Source organism: Anguilla anguilla, chromosome 15 (assembly GCF_013347855.1).
Source record: "Anguilla anguilla isolate fAngAng1 chromosome 15, fAngAng1.pri, whole genome shotgun sequence".
In the NCBI taxonomy this organism is placed as follows: domain Eukaryota; kingdom Metazoa; phylum Chordata; class Actinopteri; order Anguilliformes; family Anguillidae; genus Anguilla; species Anguilla anguilla.
In genome coordinates, this window is record NC_049215.1 from 15,612,132 (window position 1) to 15,634,614 (window position 22,483).

Here is a 22,483-nt window from a genome sequence, read left to right on the forward strand (position 1 = left end):
GAATGCAAGTGCAATGTTTTTTTTTTCTTCAGCCGGAATCCAGGCGAAGACGATGTGATGGTCTTAAATCTAAATTTCCTAGACCGTACGTCAAAGAGGTGTGCCACTGAGAGTGTGCAGAACATCCGAGCCGTGACATCACATATCCTGTCAAACGTGGACCGAAACAGATCAAACTATGAGTGCCCCAAAATCCACATTCACTTCAGGCAAACAAGACATGCTGTACATGTGTCTTCTCTCTTTGTGTGTGTGTGTGTGTGTGTTCCCGTGCTGCTTAATTCAAATTGGGCTACAAAGTCCACACACAAGACCTCCATTGCCCGATTGAAAAGGAAACTACGAAAGCCTGCAGACACTGTGGCCCTCCCAGGGTAGGAGACCCCAGCTCTACATACCATGTAGATAGGTGTACATGTGTGCGTTCGTGTGTGCATATGTGCATGTGCAAAAGAAAGAGGAAAAGAGAGAGGGAGAGAGAGTATATATGTTTGTGTGAAACTTTCCTCAGAACAAATAAAATAATGATTGACAGAGACATTACAGGCCTTGCTTTAATTCCGTCTTTATTGCACAGGCATTTATCACAGTAATGGGCTAAACTTTTGCTTATGCGTGGCAATTAAGAGTTCTTTGTTGTGCTGAGTTTTGTGCTTTAGGATTGGGAGGCAGTTCCAAGCCTTCCCCCCGAACTGGCAAGTTGGGGGGGCATGGAAGTTAGGGGCAGTCATCGTTGATGAATTAGTGGCGATAAAGCAATACCCATGGATCACTTTTACCACCAGACCCCTCCTTTCTGCCCCCGCTGCCACCCCCCAAAAGAGTGTCCCATCTGCTTAGGGGATTTCTGTGTGCAATACGCAGCCATAGCAGGATAAGCACACCATTTTCCTGTCAATACATTCCTATTAGCCTCCCAGATCCATACATTACAGAGCTGCAGGCCTGCAGTTTGCTTATCTGCGCTCCAGAGCGGGCTCTTTGATTTATCTAACTCCCAGGTTAATGAGACAGGGAGCCCAGAGTGGCTCCAAGGGTAATGTACTCCTGTATAAAAATGCTTAGGAGGGATCAAGTGCTAATCCATAGTAGACTAAAAAGCCTGGGACTTCAGCAAATGTCGCACTTCTTAATCCCCAAACTCAAGACACTAACAGCCCTATTTTCTTTTTGGAGTTTAGAGGCTTGCACTGCTACGATTGTGCAGAACAAATGCACAGCAAATGCAGCAAGGTGAATGGAAAATCTATTTGGTCCCAGAGCAAATGATATTAAATGAGTAAATGCGAAAATTATATAATTTTGTTTTTATGTGCAGTTTACACTGCACCTTGCCACCTTCTAAAAATGATTAATAACATGAAAATGGGGCAAAAATTCACGTGCATATCAGACCTGGAACAAATAACCGTATGAAAACGTTAACCCTTCAAAAACCAGTCGGATTCCTGAAGATTACCACTGACAGATTTTAAATTCAATGTTTACCTCCATCTAAAGGGTTAAAGTATTTCATACATATTCATACATATTTGACCAAGGTCTCGCTCAGACGCCAGACACCATGCTTACAAAGAGCTTCAGGTTCTGGCTATGGGCACAAATATAATATTCAGTACATCTGCAGTGCTCATATATTGGCATTTATGTCCCTCTTGCTGCAGATTGGTATGTGCTGAAACATAATAGCATTGCACTTTGTGGGCGCAACCATAAATGTGTCCTCAGTTTAGTTGAACCTACCGTGACCTGTAGCTAAAGCAGTTTCATGACTGCAAAGAACACCAAGCTCACTCTATTAGAAACAATGCTGTTTCTTTTCGTAGGATATAGTGTGAACTTTATTAATTTCCTTGTAACATTAATTTTAGTGAACTTTCAACCACTCTTGATTTGGAATAATAATAATAATAATAATAATAATAATAATAATAATACATTTGAATTCCTTACTATTACTGGGTAATACACCATTATGCCTCAATGGACTGTCCTGGATATCAAGGTGATCGGTGAAAACCACAGTGATTAAAGTAACTTCTTTACAGATTCCCAGGGGTCATGACCCAGAAGTGATGTCCCATACTAATCCCTAACACAAACTATTGAAGAGCTGTTGACTCCATGCATTTCAGCTATAGACGATAGTTATTGAAATGTAAATGGCCCTGCTGATACCTCATTAAACTGCCATAAAACGTCTGGTTTGGAGTGAAATTGCTTATTGATTACATCATACTGTTAACTGTTTGAAGGACAGCACCTTATTGCGTTTCCCTGTCTAAAGCGCGTAGATCAGGCACGGAACACACTGAGGGAATCCCCACTTGGGCCAGAGTGACAGGGCGAGAGGGGTGTACTACCATTAGTCTCGTAAGCTTCTTCGTTTGTGCTTTGTGTCACTCATTTTCCCCCCAAGTACACATACTAGACCCATATAGACCCATTGAAGAGAGGGGTCCAGGAAAGTGTTTTTGACTCCAGTGGGAACACGGACTATGTAATCTGGCAGCGAATGGCTTCTTAGGCCCAAGGCAGCATGGGAAGGGTTTTTACCCCCAGAACCAATCCTCTGAAATGCTAATGAGACTGTTGTCTGAAATAAGACCAAGTGTGAAAAGGCCTTTATTAGGCTTGAATGTGACAGCAGTGTAGTACAATGGTTTAGGGAACTAGGTTTGATTCCCACATGGGGCACTGCCAGTCATGCCCTTGAACAAAGGTACTTAACCCAAATTGCTTCAGTAAATATCCAGAGTGGCAGCTAAATGCTTGAATACAGCTGTGTAAATGGTCGTACAGTACTAGTGGTTCATAGCTGAGTTGTTTTAGGCCTGGCCCTGCCAATGAGAATGCAGAATGAATGGTAGGAAACTATGGTATGACAGCACCATAAAAGGGGAGCAAACCAGATAAAATTTTTACCCAGAGGAACCACATATCTGTTAGCATATTTAACCTGCACCACTGTAGGCCTGCAAATAAGTTATTAAGTAAGTAAGTAAATAAATAAATAAATACATACCCCAGATTTGGCTGAGATTTAAGCAGCTCCACATGGCTTGAGAAACAAGATGGCTGGCTCTACTTGACTCCCTCCAAACTGCTTTAAAGCCCATCACATATGGCTAATCCCTGAGCTTGTTTTCCAGCTGGTTTTATTATACAAATTAAGGGGGAGAAACATGTCACAGTCTTACACACTCTTGCCTCTGGCAGGTATATTGTAGATGCTGATTGCTAACTGCCTTGTAATTAGTGTGTCTCAGAGCGAGAGGCATGAATATATCTGGTGGGGCCAGATATTAATTACAGTATATTTCTTTCCACAACTGACACAATATTGTAGTGCTGTATGTACCCCAGAGCTCAACAAATTCAGATACATCCAGTTTCTCAGCAGATTATATCTAACTGATGCATGGTCAACAGCTGTGTTAGCCCACAGCTTAAAAATGTTACTTAGTAGTTTCCAAGACAGCTGATGAATGCACTGATGTTTTTAAATAGAGCGTGTTGAAACATTGTGGTAGCCGAGAACCTTCACGTTCCTCGGATATTTGCTTTGTCATGAAGCTTGTATATATATTCAGTTGTTTGTCATGGACATTGGCACATGGTTAAATGCATGTTTGTTCCACAAAAGACTGTTAAGGGAGCACATTTAGGTGATTGGTTAACTCAATTAGCATTGCCTGTGTTAATCTGTATAATTGATCATTTTTGTTTTCAAAAACTGTAATACTGGAGACTGCTAAAGCCTGTAGAATACTGCATTAGAATACAGGCTATAGGAGACAACTTGAGGCATTTTCATAACTGCGGGTTTAGAAATGTAACATCACATATATACTTTTAAAAAATAAAAATAAATAAATAAATAAATCTTTTAGCATTAATTTCCTTGACTCAACAAATGAGACCAGTTAGTTCATTTTCTGGTTCTAATATGATTGTTAAATAAAATATGTCTGTTATCAAAAAATGAAAGACACATTCATTATGTTTTACCTTTGTTCTGAGCAATGCTATTATTGCATCTGAAAAGTATGTGAATTTATTTTCATTATTAAATTCATGCAGACCCTGTAATTGGTATTCCATATCCAAATTCGGTGTCCAAAGCAAAGAGGAAGCTATGATCTTACAGATGCGATACAGCCTGAATGCGTCTCCGTTATAAATCATACTAACGAACTGCCAAATACCCAAATTATTCATCTTAAAGAGAATAATATATTTGTGTGGTAGACTGTGTGTTTGTTAGAGACTGAGAAAGCTGCATGTCTTCAGATAAGAATTCAATAGAATGCTTTTACTGCCCTTATGAAAATGGAATTAAAATAAATATATGGTTAATGCGTGGAATAAGTAAACATGTACGTGTGTGCGTGTGTCTGTATGTGTGTGTGTAGTATATATAATTATATACCCCAATTCAATTCAAGTTCAGTTCAATATCTATTCATTTTTGTGGTAGGCCATACCTGCCCTGAGTTCCAGGGTCACTAAAATGAGCTTAGAAATGTTGGCTATCTGTAACATCCTGACTTTTAAAGGAATCCATCTTGTAGCTTGGTATTGTATATTCCTTTGGCTCAGGTTTGCCATATCCGTTCACAGTCATCTCCTCTTTAAAGCCCATTCAAGTCACATTGAGGTGTTGTACACGGCGTACATAAACGCAGAAATTCAGCGTGCGGACCCTTTAACAAGGAGAGGGCGTCCATATATTGCGCAGCGGTGACAATTCTTAAATTACTCCGGCTTGTTTTACGAGGGGATGAGAGGCCGCCCGTTTCTGGTTTTTCCCCCCCCTCGTCCAATGAGGGGGTGCTGATGGGGGAATGACCCTTTGCTTTCCTAAACACACGGCAATCTAATTTGGTCCGGCGCACCAATTACGGGCCTCGGCGGAGCACTTTGCTGCGACACGATCGAGTCGCAATAGGATTAGGAGCGGTGGCAGCCGGGGCGCCGGGGAAGATAAACGCGGCCATAAGATCGCGGCTCCCTCGGCTGAAGCGTATGTAAACAAGCGGCGGAACCTCTCGCCGGGCAGACGGCGGCGGGCTTTCACTCAGCCGGCCTGGCAGGTAACTGGCGCTTTCGGAAACGAAGGTGCGGTGGCGGCCGCTTTAAGTGAGACGCGTCCCTCATTCTCACGCCGAATGACGTCATTATTCACGTTTGTTCTGAATCGGGAGTCTGAATGCAATAATTGGTTATTATGTTGCGAGGGGCAGCTGCTTTCTAAATCGTTAACACACACTGGGTTTGCCCCGCAAACCCTCCTCAGACTCCTGGCTGTCAAAGCAGATGATCCTGACGCGAAAGTGATTTCCGTAATGTGGAAAGTGAGCACCATAGACATGTTCTGCCACGTGGTTATGATTGGATTCTGCTTGAATTTTTGATGCTGGCTGCAGTGGCCTGCAAACAGGTTCACTCTCTTTAAGAAGCTGTGAAACAAATGAGACATACTAATCCATGCAGATTTATAAATGAACAAATGCTTAACACTGGGTTCAGTCAATACCGTATCTGTAAGTGTAAGGCTTTTTAAACTTGGCAGTATTTTTGCATTTGCTGTTGCCCTATCTATAGGCCACTACCTAACCTCACACAGGTTGTAGTTCAGCTCATAAAACCCATTCTCTGACCTCAACCATGGACACCACCATTAAAATCTTCTCACTGCCATTTCGGGCAAGATCTTCTGGCTTTGCTTGGCTGACCATAAAAATAATCAGCAAGTACTGATATCTCTTGCACTTGCTGTATTCTGTACGCAGTAAGAAACAAATCACAGAGAGAGAGAATGAGAGGGAGATAGAGGGGAATAGACATGCAGAATATATCTCTATCTCTCCCTTATCTCTCGCTCAATTAACAATAAACGTAGGTGCTCTTATTTGTCTTCACTGACAGAAAGAACATGAGCTACAAATGTATATATATATATACGCACTGTACAAATGGACCAACCCAGCCAAGCCGGGCACTGGGTGTCACTCACTGGAAATTCTGGTGAAACTTTCGAACCCAGGTCATCCCTTACATTACTTTACACACAATGCAATACTTCAGCTGCCTGGAAAGGTTTAGCGGTTAAAAAAGAAGACCTCTCTTCTCATCTATCAAGGTCACGAATGAAGACATCATATCTCCGATTACCACTCAGATTTAATACTGGCCTTTTATCTCACAAATTAAAACAGATAAATTTGAAAACAAAGCCACACTGAAAGGTCATCAGTTCTGTGTTGTTCTAAATCTAATTACCTTATTTATGGAGATATTACCCAGGGGCTAGATGGCTATAGATTTTCCAGAAAGAGCTTCCTCTTTTTTTGCGCTGCAGTTTTAATTTACACAGCGTAATACCAGGAAGTGTATATTAATTAGCGGGTATTATAATCCCAGTGTGACTCCAGCCACATGCTGGCTAAGCTAACTGAGGCAGTGCTCGTGCAAGTGCAGATGCAGCCCTATGCCTGGAGATTGCACATGAAAGGGATGTGTGTCTGCAGGGCACGAGCAACACAGGACAGGAAAGGCAGCTTCGGTTCAGTCTCATTTAGTCTGCGCACCTCAAACAGCTATGCTACTCTCAAGACATTTTGAGTGAATGAGTTGTTTTAACCACTTTGAAAAGCCAGAAGGAACCTGGTGCAATTTACATGTTTTGTGGTTTGCCAGTTATGAGTATATATGGAATCATACTGATTCTGAATATTTATTTGTTTATTGGTTTGTTTGGACCATGGCCATTGTTCTTAACTTTCTGAACAAAGAATACTAACACCTACTTCTGAGAAACAAAACTTAAGAAGAGTATTTCTGCAGTACCAATGTGCCCATTCATTGCTAACATACCAATTCACCAAGTGCTTTTTCACAGATGTTTATAGATTTTTTTTTTTTCACACCTACATTAATTCGCATCTACTCCAGCAATGTGTTGATGTTTAAGCATATGGATTGATATTTTGTAAAGCTCGAAATTCAAAACAAGTATTTGTGTGTATTGCACTTTTTATATGTGTATATTTAGTGCCTTAACATAAATTTAGCTCATATGTAGACAAAGCATGTATTAATGAATTTGAACACAAATACACAGTGTATTCAATTTGCAATGCTCTGGAGTGAAAGAAAAATGCAGGTATCTCCATATTGATTACCTTTTGCTGTATCAAACTAACTTCAGCTGTCAACTATCAGCTCCCATTATCAGTTCTATTCTACAATGTAATTTCTCTGTTGTCTGGACATTACGTGTTATTGTTGTACAACCAGCTTTCGATGAAGCGCCTAGCTTTCAGATGAACCTGAGATGAGCTCCTAGCTTATCTGGTACAATACATTTCAACTACTGGAATTCCTGTTACAATTGAACAGAACAAAAAGAGTGTGTGTGTGTGTGTGTGTGTGCAGGAACAGAAGGCGTTGCTGGGTGATGTAATTGTTCTTTATTTAGCTCTGTACATCAGTCTGCGACACTGTAATGGCAGAGTATTCTATTTCTCTCCTGGCCCTGCTGTGGGAGAATGGGAACCCCTCTCTGGTTACCGGGCAGCTGAGGGGACAGATCCATTTACTTCGCCAAGTTCATTGATCAGGGATGAGTGTATGCTCTCTCTCTCTCCCTATCTCTCTCTCTCTCTCTCTTGCTCGCTCACTCAGTCCCTCTCCCTCTCTCTCAGTATGGTGTGCAGCCTTCTTATTGATTCTTAGTGATTCTTAGCCTTTTAGCGATAGCCTGTATACAAGTCTTTAACCTTCTTACATTGGTTTGCATTATTGCACAGTGTAGCTGAATTCCACCCAACTGACGTTTTAAGAGTCAGAATGATTCATGATCATGCCCTTGGTGTTGCTGCAGTGAATATGAAAAATATTTTCCATTCATTAGTACAAAACATTTAATGATATCTGGATAGCTCCCAATTATGAATTGTTCATTTATGTTGTCTGTTCAGGTGAAATGCAACTGTGCACACTACAGGTTTACCTTGAGGATATTAAATCAGCTACATTAACACCCTACACAACAAACATGGTTTCTAATGTGAGTTACCCTTAGAAGGCTACACTTTCATGCTCTTAGAAGGCTATGTCACTGGACCCTTTGCTAATGCAGTTAATCAGTTGGCTATAGTGTATTTTTATTACCTGAAATTAAAGCATTTAGTAGATTATTTTATTCAAAGCAAAGTAAACAGCTCTGTTCTTACATACAAGGCATTTACACTGCCAGATGTGCACAGAAACAAGTTTGATGCTTAAGCGTAACATGGCATGGTCCCACCTTCAAAAGAAACAGACCGAGAATCCAACCTGCTTGAGTTACAAGCCCAGTTTGCCAAACATTATGTTACACTGGCCTGTTAGTGCTAAACAGCCATGTTGCATAGAGCTAATGGTAATAATCAATTGTACAGCACACATTTTTCTGTTTAGCAATAACCATTAGGTCTGTATTTGAGCACAGAATAATTGAGGAGGTGAGTTATTCAAAAAGTCCTTAGCATTTCAACAGAGTCCAATTAACTGTAATAGAGAACATATGGTCCCTACTGGACTCATGTAAACTCTGTTAGGGTTGATTTACAGTAATAATGAGAATTCCTTCTGTGTACTAGCAATTTATTTTGACATTATTCGATATTCTTCAGTTTTATCATAAGAATAATGAACACAATAATACTAATAATACTAATAATAATACTACTACTAATAATAATACTAATAATAATAATAATAATTATTATTATTATTATTAGTAGTAGTAGTAGTAGTAGCAGTATTACAACAGTGAGTAAAATGAACTTTTATCATTATGTCATAATTTCTAGAGGTAGTTTTTCTCCTGGCATAACTAATCCACATCTATCATCTTCTCAGTGCACTGAGTTGGTAATAGGTTTGATTTATGCTTAGTCATGTCTTATTTCAGCACTCTTATTGAGACTTATTGCGGATGCTCTGATCCACTTGGCTGGATGTGTCACAGCACGTTACGGAACATTACATTGAGAACACGCACTTATAATTTACCTCCTGTGTGCAGAGTTCATTAGCTTTGCCTAAGTGTTCTCGCAGCGTAATGGCCCTCAGGTATACATAGCACTGCTTTTCTATTTCCATTCCTTAATAGCAGGAGCTGGGTAATGCACCACGAGCAAGGTGGGGGGGGGGGTGACTTTTGTGATAAAAATATCAGGAAATATTTTGAGAGAAGTCTCTCGGCATTTATCGGTGTTTGGGGCGCCAAACACAACGTTAAAAATAAGTGGGCGGAATAAAATAAATAGCATAATTACGTAACGTAAAACACAGAAAGTGACTGCAGTATCAGACATGAAAAACAACAGAGTTAATGTCATCCATGTATTCATTCTTTCTTTCTTTCTTTGTGTACTTTTTCCTCTGTTTTCGCATAAAAGATGAAAGAAAAAGAGAGATATCTGGAGACTGATCCACCTTCATGGCTGATATTACCTTACATCACGACAGGCTGAGAGTGTGGGTTACTGGGATTTGAGTGGGGGGGGGGGGGGCTTTATCTGGCGAACCTTGAGAAGGGGCCTTGGAAATGGACTGCGATTCCCCCATGCCCAGATGACTGTTTTGGGTTAGGTAGCCCCCCCCCCCCACTTTTGCCTTTCAGGGCAGGCAGTAATAAGAGCGGGACCCTGTGGATCCCGACGTCCGTGTGATGTAAAACCAAGCCCAGTGAAGCTAAAGCGGATGTGTGCACTAACCTGTTTGTATTGAATGGTCTTCATAAATAATTAAACGCCACGACTGCCAGCTATTATTACAAAAATAGTGGGACTGCATTTGGACACATGCCTCCGCCTTGTAAGTCAATAGAAGCACTTCACCTAGTGGGCCAGACCACAGTAAAGTAAAAAAAAGAAAAAAAAGGCTTGGCCATGCATCTTAAAAAACACAAACCCGATGCACTCAAACAGCCCATATCGGGCCTGGCCCAGGAAAAGGGGAAATGGTTCGGTTTGTTTTGTTTCCTATTAATTGGAAGAGCGAAATCCCTCTCTCTGCAGACATGTTTTTTCTTTTCTGTGGAAGGTTAGGGTTTTAGATTGAGGGCAGCTCAGAGACCGCACTGTTAGTTTTTGAAGAGATCCAATGTCGATATCGTGAAATAGTGCTTGTGTGGTTTGCTGGGCTAATAGGAGTTTGATGATGTCATTGTCAGTGACCTAAGAAAGCATGACCCCCGTGCTCTGAGTATTTCTAAAATGCCACTTGCGCAATTATAGTTTGATGGCCCCTCGACTGTCCTGTTTCCTCATATATTGTTCAATGTGTTCATCTGAAGCTGTATTGTTTTCCTCTAGTTCTGTGTGTGTGTGTGACTTCCAATTTTGGTGACTGTTAATCATTAGTTTTGTTGTCAAAAGGTTGGTATTCAATCAACTTGTATCCTTAACTTTGACTTACAACACAGGTGTTTGTTGTTATTCTTCATAAACTCAGTTTGGTGGGTTAGTTTTAGTGATCTATGAACTTACTGATAGTATTTCTGCAGAAAGAAATACCTGTTAGTAAAAGACAAATAATTAAATCCCCACCTCAGTGTTTATTATGATATGTGCTTTTTCACGTTTTGTGAAAACACTGGTTTTACAAATTGGAGAGAACTTACAGCCATGCTTTGAATTATTAAAAAAAATAATCCTATATTAAAAAGAGATATTTTAGAAAAGATGCTATTAAAAACAAACAAGCCACATACATTTAGGAAATTTCTATTAATTACAATCTGACTGCAAGATGGTTTAAAAAGAATAAATTAAAATAATCTGATGTGTGCACGTGTGTGTGCATGTGTGTGTGTGTGTGAGGTAATGTGTTTTAACCATTCCGAACAGTTATAAATGCAGCTTTTCGCTTGTTTTATTGGTATTCATTTTACTCTGTCCCGGTCAGTCAGTGGAATGGAAAGAGCCAATCCTTCAGAGGCATTTATAATTCATACCTTTCAGTCTAAATCCTGGGAAAGTGCATCATAGTGCTGTATTGGTGTTTATTTGCTGATCACCATTTCTCCATATTCTCAATATCCTGAGTAGGTTAACTAGCCAATGTATTGAGTTCAGATGGTGTGAGAGTCAGGTCATACTGGATTTGAATCCTGTTTAGGGTAAAGTCATTATTTCCTGCCTATCCAGCACACTGCTAGCTTCTAAATTTCATATGATCATCTCATTCAAGGTGATAACCTGATATTAATTTCAGTAGTTACACAATTGTAGAAAATAATGACAATACAGAACAGTAAATTTCATTATGGGCATTTAGCATCACATAATTAATTTGTAGACCGAAACTACCACCCCCTGTATATGCACAATTATCATTATTATTATTATTATTATTATTATTATTAGTAGTAGTAGTAGTAGTAGTAGTATTATCGTGTCTGAAAACATTTATCCATAACATTAATTAATTGTATAATTAATTATATTGTATTTAATTGTTTTATCTATTGCATGTATTGATATGTTATTTTAACACAAGGACAATTTTTCCTCCACCCATAACGGCATGTGTACATCAGTCCGTTTGTTTGCTTCTTACCCTTGTGTCATGAATAATGTAAATAAGTATTTCCGAGGGCACCGCATAGCATTGTTCTCTGTTTGTGTCACTTCAGTGCATGTTTAACTGAGCAAAACAAAAGCTTTTGAATATTTCAACATTCAGTGAATTAGCAGGATAGAAGGCCTAACAGCCGCCTTTTTAAGATTTTTGTAGTTTTATTCTCTACATCCCCACACCGTCAGGACCAATGCTGAGCAAAGGGCGGAATAGAACTTTTATTATGTCACCTTTCTTCTTACTTATATTGTTATGTTTCGTTTTAACTAAGAATAACGGTTTGCGCAAAGATAGAAATATCACCGCAGATGTGGTGAAAAGGTGAAAATGAATCCATTGCAACTGTGTGATATTTTTCTTCTAACTAATTTTTGTTTAGTTTCTAAAAAGAAGAATTAGTTGTTCTGAGTTGTCACAAACAGGAAAAACAGAACCCAAAATGGTTAAGTAAATATCCAGCTACGTAAATGGATTGTATTTAAGAAGAAGTTAAGCTGCACAAGTCATTCTAGATGACAGCATTTGCTAACTACCTAAAATATAAATTTTGTCTCCACCCATAACTTCCTTAAATAGGTAACACAATTCGTCCAGTCATTTTAATCTGCACCACAAATGAGTAACCACAAATGAGTTTCCACATACTCTCCTTGCCCCTCCCACCCATGACTGTCCTAAAATAGACATACAGATAGATAGATAGATAGATAGATAGATAGATAGATAGATAGATAGATAGATAGATAGATAGATAGATAGATAGATAGATAGATAGATTTTCATGGTTTAGGGTTGGAACCAGGTCATCTTGAACTTGAAAAAATTTTAAAATTGATTGCTATAACAAAGCCATCAGTTTCAGCATTCAGAAAAAGGCACTTACTGTCAGCCTTTTATTTATTTTTATTTTCTAATTGTTACAAGTCAAAGTGCAAGAAAAAAGTTAACTTGTAGTTATATTACCTGAAGTTAAAGCACAATTGATAATGACTGTCATAGCTGATGCATATTTAAACAATGCCGTCCAGGTGAAGGCCAAACACAGCCAATACATACAATGAAAATAAACAGAAAATGTTATAAATATTATGGCCGTAATTTCATTCACGGTTCCAAAATCCAAAATAGCATTTTAGCAGCTTTTAAGAGGCATGTTTGTTAATGGTGCATGTAAAGCACAGACGGGTTAAGGCTAATCATCAGGCAGAGGTGAGTTTTGTGCCCACTTTTCTGTGCACTGGCTGGCCGTGATGCCGTGATGACACTACATGCTGCCCGCCTGGACTTCAACCAGCCCGGATTCGTCATGCCACACCGCTTTGGAGTGCCCTTTGCCCACTTCCGGTGGCTGCCCACATTCAATTTAAATCTCGTACACCGCATACTAGGCTGCAAATGGAACTGCCCCCTTCCTGCCTTGAGACACTCATTGCACCGTACAGCCCGACCAGCCCTCTCAGATCAGTACGCTCTCGCCAGCTGGCTGTTCAGTCTCTCTGAGCAGCCTGCGGCCACTCCACGCGGGCCAGGCTCTTCCCTGTCCTCATGTCCGAATGATGCAACAGCCGCCCTAAATCAGCAATGGAGACAGATTTACTGCCTGCTTTCCCCAAACCCCCAAAAACCCACCTTTTCAGGCTACACTTTGATATTTCTGTTAAAAATAAATAGATACAATTAAAAAAAAAAAAAACAAACCCTTCACTTACGTTATCTTGTAGGCATGCACATTGATAGCGGCTCTTATTTGATTGTGACTCTAGATCTCTAGATCTATTGGTGGTTTTTTACCATGCGTAATGGATTTCTGTATGTTGCATTGGCTGAAAGGTCCTGCCGAATGACTAAATAGTAAATTGTAGTGTTTTTAAGATCCAATATGCTCTTCTTTTAGGATCAGTCCGTCCATCACAGCCTGAGAGACGCGCGGATCGTTTTGTTGAGCTGATGATGTGTATTCCAGGCTGAGTTATGGGCCTTGTTGGTACTGTTAGGCAAATGCTGCCTTGCATTATTGACACGATTGTTCAGTGAAACTCTGGAATGGATCCTAGCGAGACATCTGGCGTAGCGATAGGGTGATCAAACGCGTAGGAACCGCTAACGCTCGCCCGCGCCATCCGTCACGCGGAAAATACGACGCTTCTGTCACGTGATCAAAGCTTAAGGTTAGTTTTATCGCTCCTCAAACCTGACTCCGCAAGCGATGGCTGTGCGCTATGACGAATAACTCGCGCTCGTGTCCCTGCGGTGTGCCACGAGCGACGCTGTTAGATCTGTCGGAATTCCAGACGGAACCGGTGGAGCAAACTGCGCTCGCCTTCCAACCCATGCAAGACTCTTTCTTTCACGTCTGTGAAAAGAAAGAGTTTATTTAATTTGTCTAATTGGGTTTAACTCGGTGCGCATTCCAAACGTGCTGAGCCAAAATAATTAGAACTTGATGACAGTGCAAAATGAAACACCTTTACGAATTTGCTGTTGTCACAAATGATAAACTCTGGTTGTGGGTGAAATGCCCTTGTGCTTCCTTTTGTGTAAGCTGGGGCTGTCACCAAGAGTCACCCAAATTTAATGTCAGTCACAGCTAAAGCCTGTACCATAATATTTTTAAAATATTTTATCAGAAGAATAGTTCTTTTTTATACTAAATACACATTTAAATTAATAAATAATTATTTTAAACAATTTAAACTGAAATAGATTCGCGAAATTATGCACCTTAAGTGCTTCAATGCTGAGTTTATACTGGTTATCTTGAAACAAGTCACATTTGCTACACCAATCACCATATTCTTCCATGCCATGGTCAATTCTGTCTGTGATGTAAAATGAAATGTCCTGTTTGAAATGAATTTAAATTTAATATATACAACTATTATGATGTGAATACAGAGCAACAGACGGTCATCAGACTGAGATTTTATCATTCATGAAATATGCGATTTGCATGAGTCACATTCTCTCTGATGTTGGCCTCTCCTCTGTCCTCTGATCACTGACCTGTAGCACAAGGTTTGTGGATGTTTATAGTTTCAGATTACGGCAGAATTTTCTTCCTCTTATTTTTTTATTGATATTTAGTACTCCAATTGCTACAATGATGATGATGGTGATGATGAAGATCATTATTATTATTATTATTTTATTTTTAAAATTTCATAATTGCTTTCTTATTTATTTATTATTATTACAACAACACACTTGCCAACTTCACTTCATTTACCATTCATGCATGTATGCTCTTCATGTGGATATTAAATTATAATTCTGGTATGTTGGGGAAACACATGTCAATACAAATCAACCTTACAATCGGTAAATCTGACAAAAGCTTCATCAATGAAAGATTCCTGCCACCTGCTGCCAGAGCAGAAAACAACATCAACAAATCATCATCATTAACCGTCATATTTTAGATCCACAACTAGTATTGCACTGGATTATTATTATTATTATCATTATTATTAGATCAAATGATCAAACCATATTAGCATAATGAATATATAATCTATAAGCAATGTTTTAAAATAAATGTGTAAAACTTTTTTTTTTTTTTAAATACCGTATGAGATATTATTTCTTCAAGCCAGTTTTAAATAAAAGATTTCGGATTTCATTCTTGGATATGCAGTGAACAATATTATTTCTGGAACCAATCATAAGCCAATATTGGTCTCTTTAATTGTGGCTAACATTCACCCAAATGCATCTCAATATTTTTAAGTAAATTTCAGTATCCAGTGAACTTATAACAGTAATGTAAAGATAACAAATAACACTGTCCATGTGTAAGTTATTTCCTGTCATTCAAGGACAGTGCATATTACAGTTATGTCTGCATTACTAATCGATTAGGCTTACAGGAATTTCTTGGAAGCGATACATACTGCAGTGTACTTGCATTGGCCGGTATAGAGGACTAACTTACAATGGGTTTCGATCCCAAATGCTGAGGTGTTTGTCAGGTGACTAATTTATTTCAGTATAAGTGGTGGCATACAGGGTTACCAACTGACAGTTGTTAAGTTCTCAAATTTTATGATTTTATGATTGCCTACTGCAGACACATTGCCCTTCCTTATGGAAATGGAATATCCTGCAATATATTCTAACGAAAATATATTTCACGGTGTATTTGGTTTAATGAAGCTCATAAATATGTGCATATTTGCCCATTCAAATGTGAAGTGCTGAAATATACTGATTTTATATTTTAATGAAATACATTTTAAGAAAATGCCATTTCCATAAGGGTTTGTCTGCATGTATGCATCAGAGCAGGTTATTTCTACACCATCTTGCCTTCACAATCATTAACCATAAATAAGCCGATTCCCAGACTCTCACACTTACATCGCACACAGAGTCGAAGCTGTAATTCATCCTGAATTGCCGCTAAGAGAGGCCAGTCGGCACTCTCACAGGTGAAGCTCTCATGTGGATATTTATAACTGGGGAGTGAGAGATCATTCAGTCTTAACATTCTTCATTCAGGAAGAATTTATGGATATTCAACCCTGGATTGTTGATAATGGGAGAAAAGGGTTGGCGAATACCATAACATTAAAAATGAGCCTTTTGTTGAATATATTTAGATTTTACATGAGATTGTTTTTATTTACAGTTCTTACAATTTTTATTATTGTTTTGCTTATATTCATTTGGGAAAGACACAGTAAATTAAAGAAACATTTACTTAAATGAGAAAACACATTAACTTCTGCCACCAATAGAAAGCACTAAAGTAGGTCAGTTTGGTTAATTGTCCATCAGGTTGTCTGTTTGCATTCAGCTGAAAGAAGTTTTACACAGGCTTTGATACCACCGATTATTGTAATTGCAATTTGGAAAGAGAGAAATTCTTAAGAGTTTTGGCCCATGTACAATTCAATACATACATCATTAAAAAGTTATCTAAACTTGTTCCAGTAAGAGGGGGTCCTTCCTTTGGGAGCCATTTAATGTTTCCAGCTGTCTTGAGGTCACAGACAGGTCATAGAGTAGGTCCAAATAGGCATAGAGAGTTCATATATGTTCAATTCCTGTATGCTCTATGACTACAAGACAGACTATACTGAATGTTCTCGGCTTTATGATGTCATCAAGAAACAGTGGTGCCACTCTCCTGTCATATCTTCCTGAGACTCGGTAACTCATTTTTGTCCTCTCTGGTCTTAATCTCAAGAATCATACATTCTGCTATGTTGAAACCTACACTAACCTACAATATGCATTCACTAGATATAAAAGAATGTATATTTTTAAACATATTTTCACTGCAACATATTTTCATCATCTGAGATAAATCCATTTTCCAACTGCCAAAAAATGTAAATACTTTTAAATTTAAACTTTTTTGTTTGCCGGGTCTCAGAGGGTACAATCCTCTCCATTGTCTGTCCACAGAATATGCAGTACCTGCAGTGGCCTCTTCTGGGCATAAAGTGAACTGCAGAAACCACAACAGCCAAGCAGAGGTGCACTGTAGTCTGCACCTATGAGCGTGCAGCACGTCAGAATTTCTGTGCGCTAATATAAACTGTTAATACTTACAGTAACTGTGTCTTAGTCACTGCTGTACAAGTCTTTGTGTAAATGTATAAAACTGTAGGAAAATGTATGCTTTGTCTTAAGGTTTACAGTTTTTCTTTTCTTTTTTTGTGAAACATTTCATTAGACCTAATTTGTAAATAGATGAAAACTTTTGAACTTGTGTTTATATGGCATTATGAAGGCATAATGCCATAATGCCTCCAAATCTAAGACTAAGAATACAGATATTGCCAGAGACAGCATTAAGTGTATTTCTGATCAATTTATTTGATTCTGTCTCAGAACTAATTGGGCAGTATTTATTATATAGGCAGTTGGGATGCAAGGGTTTCTGTACTTTAATTGCAGATGACTACCATTTTATCCGTTTTACGAATGGCTTTCATTTTGTTCTGCAGTTTAACATGCCATGATGCAAGAAGAAAACTGTACTCTAATACTATTCTTATGTTGCATCATTGCATCAAATTTAGAGTTAAACAATGTCTTAAAATTTTAGATCACAGTCTGTCATTCAGCCTCCATTCATTAAAAACTCAAGACAGTAAATATTTCCTCTCCTTAACATTCAGCTTAGTGTGATATGCAATCCTCAGCATTATGATAGGGTGCCAAATTTGCAAAGTGCATTGTGCGGAACAATGAGAGTGTTTTGATTGTTTACTTGGTTTATCAGTCTAGTTGCATGCATATACAGTGATGTAACTTCTATTTTTATGTATCTTCAGTTTTATTAAACATTTTGCATGCTTTTCCTCAGTGCATTGTGCTGAATAATAGTGTCTACTAAACAAATGTAATGAGTGAATCCTGATTTAAATGGTTTAATTCAACTTAACTGCTAAATTACCCATAATTACAAGCACCAGCTCAAAAGGCCAATGCTATCTTTACGAGATGAAAATACCATATATTTGCACATGATTTTCCTTAGTTTTGTGTGTTTCTTTCCTAACTCGGCCCCTGTGTGGTTTCTTCTTAACACTGAGAGCAGGCGGTAGCGTGGGCAGACAATCAGCATTAGTCAGATTCTAGAAACTAATAGCAAAGTAAAGGCAGTCCCTTGTCCCATTCGCTTTCTTATAAATGGCTTACAGGAAGGAACTCCATTTTCCCTGCTCGTTAAGTGGCTAATTGCAAAGGGTCACATAAGCCCTGACAGGAGAAGGGGGGGGGGGGGGTCTAGTAGCTGCCCCACGAGACCGGTAGAAGTGTCAGAGCGCACAAATGCATGCAAGCACACACACAGACATACACACACACACACACACAGACACACACTCATGCACATACACACGCACACAATGTTATGATGAAAATGGCCTGGAAAATTAATAACTCCTTCTCTGTCATTCCCAAAGACAAGCACAGCACCAGCCCAAGGTTCAGGTGCATTATTTCCTGCTTGAGGAGCTCCTACCATGTACAAGAAAGGTCTCTTGGTCACAACCTGAATTGTGGGACTTCTTGTTGTGTTTGTCTGTTTCATATCAATACAAACATTGTGCATGAAAGAGAAAGAGAGAGAGTGACGTGTAAACTTGCAAAAGTGCCATTATGTAATCTCATCACTTTATGTCCTATGAATTCCTGTACAGTGAACAGCAGAAATACTGAAATACTGAAAAAGCAAGCCATTATTATAAATGCTAATCATCAATGTGTGTGTGTGTGTGCACATGTGCATGTCTGTATACACACACATAAACAAACTATGATGCATTTCCTTCCTCGCAGGTCTCCTCTATATTGTAAAATGTAAATAATGCTAATAATAACATGGTACATTTTTTACACAGCTGTTAACTTACCACAAGGCTAAAAGTTCCACAGCGCATGAACTCTGAAGCACATAATATGCATTTGAATAAAACATGCGGGTGTTATATTCAGATTTGGACATGTGAGGAAGAGGGAACACCACCTTGCAAATGAAAGTTTCCTGCTGCAGAGAACTGAGCCATCTTGACTTCTCATCGTGATAAAGTTGGGTAATTAAAAAGGGAACCAGTTTAATTGGGAATATTCAAACCATGATAGATGACTTTAATAAAGGTGCTTGTATCCCTTTAACAGAGACAAATACTCCTGACAAATTCCTCCCGTCTCCTGACCTGGAAGATGAAACAGTCTGGGTAGTTCATCTCTGACCCTTTACATTTTACCTGTTCTGCACGAGATGCACATCTCATGTGCAATGTTTTGCAGGAGCATTAAATGGGCAACGGAATGCGATTGCACTTTGCTCTTGGTCTTACAGCATCACATTTAAACAGGTATACATTGTTATTATTAATATTATTAGTCTACCAAAATATCTAATCTAATTTTAGTGACCAATGAACTCTTGGTAATGTGTAAGGCTCAAAGAAAAAAAAAAAAATAAATAAATAAATAAATGTAGCAGTCAGACTGAACATCCCCACTTTGCGTCCGTCACAGTTCAGTGAACCCCAGCAGGAGTCCTTTTGGGTGTCATTTTAGGTTCCACCTCAGGATAAACTGATAGTGTGTCACATCTGTGTACCCTAAAAATGCACAACAAGCTGGTGTTTTTTAAAAAAAAGACCTGTATTATGCCAGAGAACATTATCTGAAAGACTTTTCTGGGGAAAAAGTAATGTGTTTGAAAGTGACACCATGACACAGTGTAGAGGACCCACTCCAAATCAATAGTCCTTCCTATATATATATATATCACCTGCTCTCATTAGCTTATTTGGGCATGTCTCCCATATTTATCTGAATGCCCCCTTTTTTATTCTATAAGGGTTGAGCTGCCCTGTCCTCACAACTTAGAGCTATCCTTCCCAAAGAACATACTACAGCATGCTATCCATTCCTGTATGTGATGTCCCCCTAGTTTCTGTGACACATTGGTAATCAATAAGACAGACATTGTTCCTATGCTGAACTTGCTCACTATTGAGCCTTAAATTGAAAAAGGCCTATAGGTTGGACACCTCATGTGTACCTCACTAAATGCATTACCGGCTTTGAGCTCCGCAACGGAGGTTAGATATCTGGGGAAACATCTGGAAGAAATTCCAAGGTTCCATAGGCCACTATGTATGTCTGGCAATATATGGCAATGTGTCTGGCAACCACATCTCTAGGTATTAAATGCATTGGTTAGAAGCAGTGTGTATAATGCGTATAATGTGCGTAGCTGGGTCCTCATGCATTCATTCTTGAGCACGTCAAGGCAAGTGTGGAAGCAGAAATTAGGGCACATCTGACTAGAAAGGACCATTCGCTCTAACGCTCGAAAGTGCGTCCTCCTCACGCCCTCGAGATTGACACTTGGAGGGGAACGCAGCACAGAGCCGTTAAAGCCACCGGTACCCAGCGGTTGCCGCGCGAACAGCGCCATCGGTCGAACGCAGCGAGCCGGCGCGAGAACCGGAGCCGCGATTTGGATGTTTTGTCATGAGCGCGTTCGCGGGCGCGCGCGTGCGGAAGGTTCCGGCGGCTTGAGAAATTTCATTAGGTTCCTCCTGCGTCGGAGTCATGTAAATTGGACAGTTAGGTTGCCCCCAGACCAATTTATTGGTACGCGCAATATTCTAAATGGAATTATGCTATTTTATGAGCCCTCGCGGGACAGCGCTCACCGCTCTGCCCGAAATGGCATTTATCACAGCACCGTATTAGCAGCACTCACACAGGTTTTGTCTTCATTATACAGGTCCAGAGAAACAGTGTTGCATACAAGAGTTGTTTTGATAATTTGTCATTATTGTAAGTGACCATATTAGTGCTGGGAAAAAAATGTGTGGTGTTTGTGTGGGCTGTACAAAGCTTACTAATAAGCTTTAAGTAGAGGTTTTTACAGACTTAATGTATCTGTCTCCATTAATTGGGGCATGATCAAAAGCACTGTTAATTAGACCAAGGAACGAGGAGAGCGCTTCATTTATAAACATAGCTCGCAAGACATTTAATATGGAGAAGTGATGTTGAGATTTACATTATGCAGCGATTAATTTTGTCATTGCAACTAACTGTGAGACTGTAAAAATAAAGAAATAATCCCAGTGGAACCTTGCTTTTTGGTTTGCAACTGCAACGTGAACAGAATTACACTATAAAATGTCATATGTAATGGTTTTTCAGGTGATGTAGATTCCCCAAAAAAGCCAGAGAAACACCTGCAAGTCCATTATGTGGTTGGTTTTCACTTCCGCGTTACTGTTTTAGTAAAATTCTCAAGTATAATTTTGACATCATTTTTGTTGTTTGAAGCCCCTTGTTGTTCTAACCAACAGTATTTATCAGTCTCTGCCACTATCAATCTATTGGTCTGTTGTTATCTAGTTTTTATTCTATCTATGGAATGATACAAACAATATTATTGCAAGGAAGCTGGAACCTCCTGTTTCCAGATGCTGAAAAAAGAGCACTTTCAATAATCTTCCATCTCAAGCAAAGGTCTCTCTCTCTCTCCCTCTCTCTCTCTCTCAACACAGGGTGAGGCTGCAGCTTGGTGGGGCAGTACAAGGGCCAGTGTGGGGCTGCTGAGGCGGTGGTGCCCACAGTTACCACCCCAGCGGTGGCACGTACAGGGTTAAGAGTCAGAGGGATGAAAGTTCCAAGCTCTGGACCCGGGCTCCAAAGATGCCCCGCCTCCGCGAGGTCACCAGGGGTGACAGCTCAACCTCGTGCATCCGGAGCACAGAGAGCCGAAACAAAGGAAGTGCAAATTAAATACACATGAGCCACTAATTAGTCTGTCACCTTTCCCTGTCCCACAGGTAAGCACAGATCACTTAGGAATCACCTCCACCCATCCAACCCAAACCAAGTTCAATAGCACTTAGACAATTAAGAGACTAATTGAAACATTTATTCAGCACAACTGCGGGTATTCTGCAGTGCAAAAGAGCAACACCATAATAATATTTGCATATGGTATTCAATTTAAATCCAATGCTATACTCCAGTTAAGATATAATGATGCAAATTAAGCTTTAATAGCATGTGGCCATTAAAGACATGTGGTCAGCTAATAATAGTTTAAGGAAAATTGTTTTTAAATTATAAAGATATTTTGCCCACATTTTCTTAAAAAAAACATAAAAATTGCAAGCATTTAAAAATGTTTTAAACATTTTATACAGAACAAATAATGCAAGCAATTGGGACTGGATTAGGACAAAATTGTTAACCCAACATAACTTCACTTTGCCAATCAGGTGGATGAGCAAGTGAACATCAAGTATCCAGATGAAAAGTATTAAAAAACAAAGTATTGTGATATCGATGACATTCTTCTTAACCATATCACCTG

At 39.3% G+C, this 22,483-nt stretch overlaps 1 long non-coding RNA gene across 1 annotated transcript in view; it reads right to left on the bottom strand.

Moving 5' to 3' along the window:
• LOC118214495 overlaps positions 1-22,483 on the bottom strand; it is a 37,545-nt gene continuing 15,062 nt past the window's right edge. Inside the window, exon 4 of the long non-coding RNA XR_004762630.1 lies at positions 1-147. This is a non-coding gene — a long non-coding RNA (uncharacterized LOC118214495). The remainder of the gene's footprint in view (positions 148-22,483) is intronic.